The 12,500-nt window shown below is 32.3% G+C and overlaps 1 long non-coding RNA gene across 1 annotated transcript in view; it reads left to right on the forward strand.

Annotated features, from left to right (window-relative positions):
• The window catches only part of LOC118764463, a 19,162-nt gene extending 6,897 nt beyond the window's left edge, over positions 1-12,265 (forward strand). Inside the window, exons 2-3 of the long non-coding RNA XR_005000273.1 lie at positions 6,344-6,347; positions 12,134-12,265. This is a non-coding gene — a long non-coding RNA (uncharacterized LOC118764463). The remainder of the gene's footprint in view (positions 1-6,343; positions 6,348-12,133) is intronic.
• The last annotated feature ends 235 nt before the right edge of the window (positions 12,266-12,500 follow it).

A 12,500-nucleotide genomic window follows, 5' to 3' on the forward strand; every position in this document is an offset into this window, starting at 1 on the left:
CGAGCGAAATGCTTAGCGGTCTTTCGTCTGTCTTTACATTCTGAGTTCAAATTCCACCGAGGTCGACCTTGCTCTTCATCTCGGCCTCGATAAATTAAGTACCAGTTGCGTTCTGGCGTCGACCTAATCGACTTCCCACCCAGAAAAAATTTCGGAACTTGTGCCTAGAGTAGAAAAGATTTTGAAAGAGGGAGAGACAGAGGAGTAAAGAGAAAGGTAGGGAATATATATGAGTCTGAGCTGAAAAGTTCCTGGCTTTGAGTAAAAGAAAATACAGAAGGATCAGGGAATTATGTTTTTATCCAACATATTCCCCTGTCAGATTCCCACACTTATTGAGGTGGTCCTTCAGATTTTCTATGCTCTGGAAAAGAACTCGGAAGTTTGGGCCTCAAACCAGACGTTTCGCGAGATTCTTAAAGCCAGGAACTTTTCATGACCCATACGTACAAAGACATCTCACAAGTTGTAATATATATACATGTGTGTGCACACGTGTGTGTATGGTGATTAAATGTATGTATGTACGTGTGTGTGTGTATTTATGTTTTTTTGTTTTGTTTTGGGGGGACTTCCTTCCATTGCACTTTGTCGTGGAAGTCATGTCGGTCGCAGACACAAGGCAAAGTTATTCCTGAAACAAAAATAAGAGTTTCAGTTTGTAATTCTTCTGGCTAAATGAATATGTTTTTTCTAACTTGAAGCTATCAGCTGTTTTGTATAAGCAATGGAGTAATTTATCTATAGATAGCTATTACAATAGGGAATGCCTGTGATTACTTGGTATTTCGGTGTTGTATGGTACCGTTTGGTGTTCGGCTTAAACATAACAAGTTGCACAAAAGGAAAAAAAAACATGATGTCCCATTGAAAAATAAACGTATTTTAAAACATCATAAAATATGGACTAGATTATAGCAGGGAAATAACAGTTTGCTCGACGTAGCCAGCCATAGCTTCCATGATGCCCCTAAGACGGCTCCGAAGTCTGGAGCATGCGTTTCTCACCATATCCCTGCGAAGATCTTCGAATAACTCCTTGATTTCAACCGTCAGCTAGACCTTGGTGTTGTAGGCAGTGCGGTCGGAGTGTTTTTTTCAACCGTACTCCTCACATAGTAATCCACAGGATTACAATAAGGGAAATTAGGAGGCCAGAAATCGGGGATGACTCTTTACGAAGGTTATGGCAATGGGCCCAATCCTGCTGCCACGCATATGACGCTCCATGAACAATACTCTCCAGCTACAGTTTGACAGAGACTTCAGCAGCTTCACATGACCATCTGTATTGAGCCTAAGGACAATTTCAAAGACGTGGGTTTGCATGACGTAATCCACACTGAAGATCAACACAGTTTGGGAAACCTTTTTTTACATGATACATGGTATATTGCATAGACTTTAGGCAAACGACTAGTGTTCGGTGTGGTACAAATAGAACTGACAGAAGTTCTTTTCCTCTCAGAACAACCAAATCATCCTCGGTTCATTAGGATGCCTCAGAATGATCAGGAGTTCCTTTGCCTTCGTCAAGCGGGACTCCTTGGTGTTGTTTGCCAGAATTTGTCCCTTGCGTCTCTTGTACGTGTAGTAGTAAAAGTAATTATTCAGTGACACTTTTATTGTAGCGACCCCAACTGCCATTTCTCTCGACAAAGCCTGAATTTCCTTGCTCGGATCTTCCATCACCTTGTCGTGCAACTGTTGGTTGATTTCCCGCAAGCAAAGACAAAATTCTTACTCTGCTTCCTCCATTACAGCCGTCTGTGCAACGCCTGACAGCATTTTTAACGTTCACAGAACATTGAGCAATAGTCATGACGTCAGTATTTTGATACAAGGCGCAAATCTTCATGGCAGAGTTAAATTTTTCCAATATTCAGATGGCATCCAGTTGTCCATGTCAACAAAATTTTTCACAACTACAGCTTCAGTCTTCTTGCGCTCCAGAGCGAGTGATTGTTCACCAATACAGTAAGTTGTTCCTGAAAAAGTAACAGATAGAAAAATATCGTCAAACTTATCCTTTATGTATGAATAAATGTATGATAGTGAATCATGCAAACACACACACACACACACACATACATACATACATACATACATACATACATACATACATACATACATACATACATACATGCATACATACATACATACGTACATACATATATATACATATATATATATATTATATATATATTATATATATATATATATTATATATATATAATAATAAATATTAGGGAATATATCCAAATTTACAGGGAAAAAAAATCAGATTTAGGATTAAATCCAATTTTATAGTAAAATATTATAAAATATTATTTGAGACAAAACCACTATTTTGCAAAACAAACAAGGAAAGACTTAATCAATATATAAAATTTAATAAATAGTCAAAAAAACCGCCACTACAATCGTTTCTTGTCTTGATCGACAATCTTCAGGTGGACTTCCAATCTAAAAAATCAAAATTTTAAAATATAAAAATAATACTTTTAAATAATTAAAGTATAAATGAAAAAATATAAGTATATAATCCATATATAACCTATATATAATCCATATCGAAAATATAGACTAATTACCACGAATTCCCTAAAAAAAACCATGATAAAACAAAACTCTTAAAAAACATATAACGATAAAATCTCCCTTTGCTAAACTCTATAACAAACCTATAAAGTAAACCCCTAACCTAAACATTCACACACAAATACACACACGTAAACCACAGACTCACGACTTATACACATACCTATACTAACTTATAACCTCAATATACACCAAAACCCACTCCCTCCCCACACAGACAAATTAACACATACATTCAAAAACCTAAATAACAAACCCATATACACATTCACACACAAAACACACACTCACACGCAAAACACTCACACACAAAAGATACATATACTCCCTCACATATACGCCTATACATACTCACTAAACTCGACATATACAACAATACTTACACACCCACAAAAAAACATTATATACATTATGAGCTTTAACTCACCTTAGCATCTCTAACAAACAACTTACAGTAACCCAATCCCATTCTCTATGCCTACCTCACTACTACACTATTCCATTCACATTCCAAGCAACGCTAGTCCACCACCCGGTTATTCACGTGGCAAACACGAACACCACTCAAAAATTATGAATGAAACAATGTAAAAAAATAACCAACACCTAAAATAGACAAAATACCACGAATTACCTAAAAAAAACCATGATAAACCAAAACTCATAAAAGCATATAACGATAAAATCTCCCTTTGCTAAACCCTATAACAAACTTATATAGCAATCCCCCTAACCTAAACATTCACACACAAAAAACCCACACGTAAACCACAGACCCAAGACTTATACACAAACCTATACTAACTTATAAACCTCAATATACACCAAAAACCACTCCCTCCCCACACAGACAAATTAACACATACATCCCAAATCCTAAATAACAAACCCAAATACACATTCACACACAAAACACACACACACGCAAAAACACACACACACAACAGATACATATGCTCCCTCACATATACGCATATACATACTCACTAAAACTCGATATATACAACAATATTTACACCCACACTCATACAGATAAATAAATTAATTATACAATTAAAAACTCACAACCAATCTCATATACATAAACACTCTTATGAAAACAACAATAAATACATCGTAATTAACCAGAATATCAAAAATAACATTATGACATAAGGATAAATCAAATACATACTTACAATTCAGTTACAAATTATGAAGTGAAATTAGATTATTAGCCGTTAAAAAACCAAACAAAATTACGTTACCATGGAAATAACTAATGTAAAAAAAGAATACGCGCCATAGAAAGTAAACGTCATTCATAGTATGAATGGAGAAATATAATAAATGGAACTAAAAACTATATCCACGTAGCAAACCAACGCTACTTAAAAAAAATTTATTATGAATGGATTCTTTAAAAACTATCATGAAAAATCAATTATATACATTTATGAGCTTTAGCTCACCCTAGCAACTCTAACAAACAACTTACAGTAACCCATACTCAATGCCTACCTCATTACCACCCTAATCCATTCACAATTCCAAGCAACACTAGTCCACCACCCGGTTACAATTCCCAACTCTACCCATTCATTCACATTTCAACGACGTTCCCTTCAACAACTCTACATATAAGCCTCAACATATACACCGGAGATACACTTACACATCCGTGCGGATGGGTGAGAGTATACATTAAGTGTAGTGATGGGGCTCCCATTTCTAATCACATTTGTACCTGTGTGGTAGTCTCCATGTGTATATTCACGCACGGGTATAAATACAGGGGGTACACGCTCACTTCATTTACGTGTACCCCTCACATGTACATATGCATACTATTTTGGCTCGATATATGCAACAATGTAATCGCGCCCGTATGTGTGAGCATTCACTGGTTGTGCAATTCACCCATCTGGGTGTGATTATGTGTAAACTTATCACTGTGGAGGTCGAGCTTGATACGTATATATTAGTGTGTATTAGGGGTTGTACGTACTAATTATGTTCTTGTGCTTCACGCACTTGCGTCCATGTATGGAAGAATATATTGGGATTACTATGTAGGTGTAAATAGGGTATGGGGGAGTTTTGTCATTGTATGGGTGTGGGTTTCATTTGTGATGGTGGTTAGTTGGTGATTATTAGTATGTTCTAGGAATGATACTAGAGATTGTTTTGATATACCTATGGGAGCACCAGATTCTGCACAGGCTACTGATTTAGTAGGTATTTTTCTTTTATCTGAACTCCAATTAGAAAATCTTAAGATAGAGGGTGGTTTATATAGAGACGATCTTCTACTAGTTACAAAGAATTGTACTAATAGGAATCTAGAAGTATATAAGAAAAAACTATATAGTTTCTTTAAAAGATATGGTTTACGTATTACTATATATAAGGAGAATTATAATGTTAATTATTTAGATGTTAATTTTAATCTTATTACAGGTAAAAGACAACCATATCATAAACTTAATGAGAACCTTAGATATATAAATGTTAATAGTAATCACCCATTTTCTATTAAAAAATCGTTGATTAATAATATAAGTAAACGTATTTCATTACTCTCTTATGATATAGAGATTTTTAATAAACATGCTAATTATTATAATGAGGCCCTTAGAGGGGCAGGTTATAATAAGAATATTAAATTTTATAATATTAGCGATAATGATTTAAATGATAATTTTCGAGATACTTCTAATAATAATTATAATTTTGTTACGTTTAGTGGTAAAAATAATAGATATTATAAAAAAAATAATAAAAATGATAAAAATATAAATAAGAATAATAATAATAATAAATATAATAATAATAATATAAATAAGAATAATATAAATAAAAATAAATTTAATAATTATTATAATAATTATATTGATAAATTTAATAATATTAATAATTCCTTAAATGCTGTACATAGATATAATTCTGATAATAATTTTAATAAAATAAAGAATTATAAATATATTTATAATAATGATAATAATAATAAGGTTAATAAGAATAAAATTTGGTTAATAGTTCCTTATGGAGATCAAGTTAAAACGAATATTATTAAAGAGATTTTAGATGTTATAGAACTATTTATTAGAGATAATCGTAAATATAGAAACATTTTTTCTCTTTAATAATTTTGGAGTTGGTTACTCTACCACTAATAATGTTGGTAACATTATTTCTTCATTTAATAAATATAAACTGAATAATTTTTATAAAAAGAAATTATTTGATAATAATATTAATAATGATAAGACTTATATTAATTGTACATGTAGAGATAAATCTAATTGTATATTAAATAATAATTGTGATATTAACGATGTAGTGTATAAATGTATAGTTACATTACATGATAATAACTTTAAGAATAATAATTACACAAAAGCGGTTTATATAGGTTCTACTTCTTCAAAAATAAAACTAAGAATTGCACAACATATGAATTCTTTTAAAATAAAAACTTAATCAACTCAACCGGACTTAGTAAGTATATTTGGAGTCTTAAATCACTAAATATTAATTATAGTTTAATATGGGAAATAATTTGTAAAACTAAATCATATAATATAGGAGCTAATTGTTGTTATTTATGCTCTAATGAGTTTAAAGAAATTTTATTTTATAAGTATGATAATTTACTTAATACTGGGGAGGAGCGCAAATAAAATGTAGACACAAGTTACTTTACTTATATAATAAGTTTCATGATAAATAGCAATAATAGTTCCCTTTTAGGTTATTTTAGTTTAGTTTAAATTAGTTTAGATGATATATTTTTGGTTATGTTGTCTAGGATTTAATTATAGTTAGTCTTTATTGATATTTCTTTGTTTTAATTAGTTCATTTTTAATGTATATTAATTTAGCAGTTTATGGTACGTTAAAACTTTAATAATTTATATTAGATTTTTTTATTTTTTATTTTTATTTTTATTTATTTTATTTTATTATGTATTTTTATTTTGCATTTGTTATATGTATTTTGAGGATATATTTATATGTTTTTGGGTGTTATTTAGTGGTGTTTTTATTGAGTTTTGTATGTATGTGTGAATGTTTAAGATCCCTTTGTTTTTTGTTTTTTATTTGCATGTTGAATTGACAGATTTTATTTGGGTATTGTCTTTTATAATAAAGTACACACCCATAACAATTATAAGTGCCCACTTCATTCGTTGTACTTGGGTTTGCATGTGAGCCTCAGCATATGCACCTAACGGCCACTCCAGCCCCACATGGATAAATAAACACATACATCCCCTAAAAATAAAAAAAAAAATAAAAAAAAAAAAAAAAGCCCTAATATACAGAACATACTAATAATCACCAACTAACCACCATCACAAATGAAACCCACACCCATACAATGACAAAACTCCCCCATACCCTATTTACACCTACATAGTAATCCCAATATATTCTTCCATACATGGACGCAAGTGCGTGAAGCACAAGAACATAATAGTACGTACAACCCCTAATACACACTAATATATACGTATCAAGCTCGACCTCCACAGTGATAAGTTTACACATAATCACACCCAGATGGGTGAATTGCACAACCAGTGAATGCTCACACATACGGGCGCGATTACATTGTTGCATATATCGAGCCAAAATAGTATGCATATGTACATGTGAGGGGTACACGTAAATGAAGTGAGCGTGTACCCCCTGTATTTATACCCGTGCGTGAATATACACATGGAGACTACCACACAGGTACAAATGTGATTAGAAATGGGAGCCCCATCACTACACTTAATGTATACTCTCACCCATCCGCACGGATGTGTAAGTGTATCTCCGGGTATATGTTGAGGCTTATATGTAGAGTTGTTGAAGGGAACGTCGTTGAAATGTGAATGAATGGGTAGAGTTGGGAATTGTAACCGGGTGGTGGACTAGTGTTGCTTGGAATTGTGAATGGATTAGGGTGGTAATGAGGTAGGCATTGAGTATGGGTTACTGTAAGTTGTTTGTTAGAGTTGCTAGGGTGAGCTAAAGCTCATAAATGTATATAATTGATTTTTCATGATAGTTTTTAAAGAATCCATTCATAATAAATTTTTTTTAAGTAGCGTTGGTTTGCTACGTGGATATAGTTTTTAGTTCCATTTATTATATTTCTCCATTCATACTATGAATGACGTTTACTTTCTATGGCGCGTATTCTTTTTTTACATTAGTTATTTCCATGGTAACGTAATTTTGTTTGGTTTTTTAACGGCTAATAATCTAATTTCACTTCATAATTTGTAACTGAATTGTAAGTATGTATTTGATTTATCCTTATGTCATAATGTTATTTTTGATATTCTGGTTAATTACGATGTATTTATTGTTGTTTTCATAAGAGTGTTTATGTATATGAGATTGGTTGTGAGTTTTTAATTGTATAATTAATTTATTTATCTGTATGAGTGTGGGTGTAAATATTGTTGTATATATCGAGTTTTAGTGAGTATGTATATGCGTATATGTGAGGGAGCATATGTATCTGTTGTGTGTGTGTGTTTTGCGTGTGTGTGTGTTTGTGTGTGAATGTGTATTTGGGTTTGTTATTTAGGATTTGGGATGTATGTGTTAATTTGTCTGTGTGGGGAGGAGTGGTTTTTGGTGTATATTGAGGTTTATAAGTTAGTATAGGTTTGTGTATAAGTCTTGGGTCTGTGGTTTACGTGTGGGTTTTTTGTGTGTGAATGTTTAGGTTAGGGGGATTGCTATATAAGTTTGTTATAGGGTTTAGCAAAGGGAGATTTTATCGTTATATGCTTTTATGAGTTTTGGTTTATCATGGTTTTTTTTAGGTAATTCGTGGTATATTTGTCTATTTTAGGTGTTGGTTATTTTTTTACATTGTTTCATTCATAATTTTTGAGTGGTGTTCGTTTTGCCACGTGAATAACCGGGTGGTGGACTAGCGTTGCTTGGAATGTGAATGGAATAGTGTAGTAGTGAGGTAGGCATAGAGAATGGGATTGGGTTACTGTAAGTTGTTTGTTAGAGATGCTAAGGTGAGTTAAAGCTCATAAATGTATATAATGTTTTTTGTGGGTGTGTAAGTATTGTTGTATATGTCGAGTTTAGTGAGTATGTATAGGCGTATATGTGAGGGAGTATATGTATCTTTTGTGTGTGAGTGTTTTGCGTGTGAGTGTGTGTTTTGTGTGTGAATGTGTATATGGGTTTGTTATTTAGGTTTTGGAATGTATGTGTTAATTTGTCTGTGTGGGGAGGGAGTGGGTTTTGGTGTATATTGAGGTTTATAAGTTAGTATAGGTATGTGTATAAGTCGTGAGTCTGTGGTTTACGTGTGTGTATTTGTGTGTGAATGTTTAGGTTAGGGGTTTACTTTATAGGTTTGTTATAGAGTTTAGCAAAGGGAGATTTTATCGTTATATGTTTTTAAGAGTTTTGTTTTATCATGGTTTTTTTAGGGAATTCGTGGTAATTAGTCTATATTTTCGATATGGATTATATATAGGTTATATATGGATTATATACTTATATTTTTTCATTTATACTTTAATTATTTAAAAGTATTATTTTTATATTTTAAAATTTTGATTTTTTAGATTGGAAGTCCACCTGAAGATTGTCGATCAAGACAAGAAACGATTGTAGTGGCGGTTTTTTTGACTATTTATTAAATTTTATGTATTGATTAAGTCTTTCCTTGTTTGTTTTGCAAAATAGTGGTTTTGTCTCAAATAATATTTTATATATATATATATATATATATATATATATACCTGTGTGTACGTGCGCGCGAGTAGGTATATATGTATACATATATATTCTAGTTTGTGAGTGCGCGTGCGTATTTATGCGCTGTGCTGCATGTATATATGTATGTAAGTAAAATCAACATTGCCTACTTTTATCTTCCATTATGTGATATATCTCAACATTTTAAAAAATATATTTTTCATGTGTCTTCCATTTTCATACGTTATTAAATATGAAACAATCTTACTTTATTTCGTTTGAGGTTACGCATTTTACAATGCAAGTGAGCAATATATATACCAATAAATTTTCCCGACGTTGATTCAATATATTTGTGTCATCGACTGAGACACGTATAAACACAAATGCACATGCATATATTCATGTGTACATCAATACATACATACATACATTTATGCGTACATACAAATATACATAGCTATGTACATAATTATGAAAGAATATATGTATACAAGTGGTCTCTAAGATTTCTTTGCATTAGATATTTGCGGAGGACTAAAGAGAGTACGTTATTTCGTTTACGTTTCATTGCTTCAAGATATAATGTGTTAAGTCTGATAACCTACTTAATGTTATGGCATTTGTGATTTCTAAAAGTGCAGCCTGGAAGTGAGTACAATACGTACGCTTTTCTAAAAACAAGAGTGTAAAACAGACTGTCGGTATATGTTTAGTATTTGTGTGCATGTATATGTTTCCAGCATAGTTATTATGTGTTTATGTGTGAGTGTCTGTGTGTCTGTCTATATCTGTGTATATCTATATTTGTGTGTGTGTATATACACATATATAGATATATACACACAGGTATATGTATGTGTTCTTGTGTGAATGAACATGTATGTATATATGTAAGTGTGTATTGAACTATAGTCAAAATGATTCTAACGAGCCCTAGAAAACCACAGACATAAAACATTCAGTGACGATAAGCCTGAAGCCATACTCCATGGCGTACATGATAACAAAAGATAACCTTACAACAATAAGAAAATAAATTCTCCACAAGAAACTAAACTTTTCGTTATAACAAATAATAACACCAGCATCAAAATATGCAAGGGTGACTGAATTAGTTATTGATATAGATTTTTTTTTATTACAAAATCAATAATTTATCAGCGAAAAATATCAGTTAATTCGTTAAGGTTTAGACATTTAAATATTAAAATAAGTAAAATATGAGGGCCAGTAAATGCACAAATTGGAACCACTTTTTACCCCAACACTGACGGTGAATTCAACTCAGCTTATATGTAGAATAAACCTACACAAACTAAACAATCCTTCCAAACGATAATGTATTCCGTAAATATTCTTATATACAACATCAGAAACAAATTAGATAATTTTGTCAATGAATAATCAGGGAAGTCATGTCTATGGAAAAGCGAGTCCAACGAAGAAGGTAATGCTGCATATTAGAGGTCGAAAATTCACGCATCAACTTCTGAACAGCATAGTGATATCCTAAACAATTCGCCACAAAATATATGATTATGGAAAAATTACTCAGAACAGGGAATAGTGAAAAAACTAAACACTCATAATTACTCTCGTCACAAAAAGAACTAAGCACTTCACTGATGATATATAAGTCTAACACAAAATCCAAATGGCTTTAGAAATAGGAACAAGATTCGCTCGCTTCAAGTTTTGCTCATTCCAAGTTTCGACATGCCATTTATACGTACAAGATGGTACTCTCCCTAGAAATAAAAGAGGAGTGTCGTTTCACTAAACAAAACTTAACTAAAATAGAAATTAACTAGACTAAATGCATTTTTTTCTGTCCAAGATGACATAAAGACCAGTACGTAACCAACTTTCTTAAATATTCATTTAAAAGAACAGAGTTGTCTAAAACGGTGTTTACAAATACATTCGTAGCCCAACTCTCTCTAGATATATTTATCTATCTATCTATTTATCTGGGTATGCATATATATCTGCGTATTACATTTACAGATATATATATATATATACATACATACATATATATATATAAATGTAGGCATATATGCATATATGTATATATGTATGTTAATAATTATCGCCATACTTATATAGCAGTCTTATAAATATAAGACTAAAGCTGTATGTGTATATATATATATATATATATATATGTATGTATGCATGCATGTATGTATATACACACACGACCGACTTCTTTCAGTTTCCGGATGCTAAATGCACCCATAAGGCTTTGGTCCGCCCGAGGCTATAGTAGAAGTCACATACCTAAGGTGTCACACAGTGGGACTGAACCGGAAAGATGTTCGGAAGGAACTTTCTTACTACACAGACACGTTGATACACACACACATATATATATATTCTTTTATTCTATATTTGTTTCAGTCATTTAAGTGCGGTCATGCTGGAGCACCGCCTTTATATGATTATATATATATATATATATATATACACATAAATTATTTATATTATTATATTATTCAACGCCATGCATCTTAATAATTTTGATGCGACTCTACCCTGTACTGTTCTCTCTGTCTTCCTTTCTCTAATTCCTTTTCCCCTTCTCCCTTTCACCGTTTTCTATCTGTCTCTCTCTCCCTCTTCCTACCTTCTCTCTCTCTCTTTCTCGTTGCTCACACATGACCATCGTCCATCTTTCTTTTCCTTCAATTTTTCGCGCAGATCAGACGCATTGTTATCTGTCTCCTCTATCTTTTCTCTTGTCACAGAATTTTCTTCCAGTGTTCGCTAACTTACCTCGTCTGGCCTAATGGCCCTCCATGCTTGTTTTCATTAGGTTTGATGTATGTCTCCACAGTCCTGTTTTTGTTACCAACTTTGAACTTCCGTAAATCTCAAATTTTGTTTTGGTTCGCGGAGCAACTGTTTTTCGAAGCCTCATATTGTGGTAAATTGCTCGAAATATGGAGAAGATGAACAGACGCCAACTGGTGAAGGATTGTTCTGTATGTTACTTGTATTGTTTTCCATTTGTTTCTCTTGATGTTCGCATGCTTAAGTTTGCCTTCGTATTTCATGTTGTTTACGTTTTGTGATATCCTGTACCTGTATATGCATATATATCTAACATATACATTCCTTTCTGTCTATCTGTCTGTTTGTGCGCTAATAACTCGAGTATTGTTCATCTGATTGCGCTGAAA

This window comes from Octopus sinensis, linkage group LG8, assembly GCF_006345805.1.
Source record: "Octopus sinensis linkage group LG8, ASM634580v1, whole genome shotgun sequence".
Taxonomy (NCBI): Eukaryota; Metazoa; Mollusca; class Cephalopoda; order Octopoda; family Octopodidae; genus Octopus; species Octopus sinensis.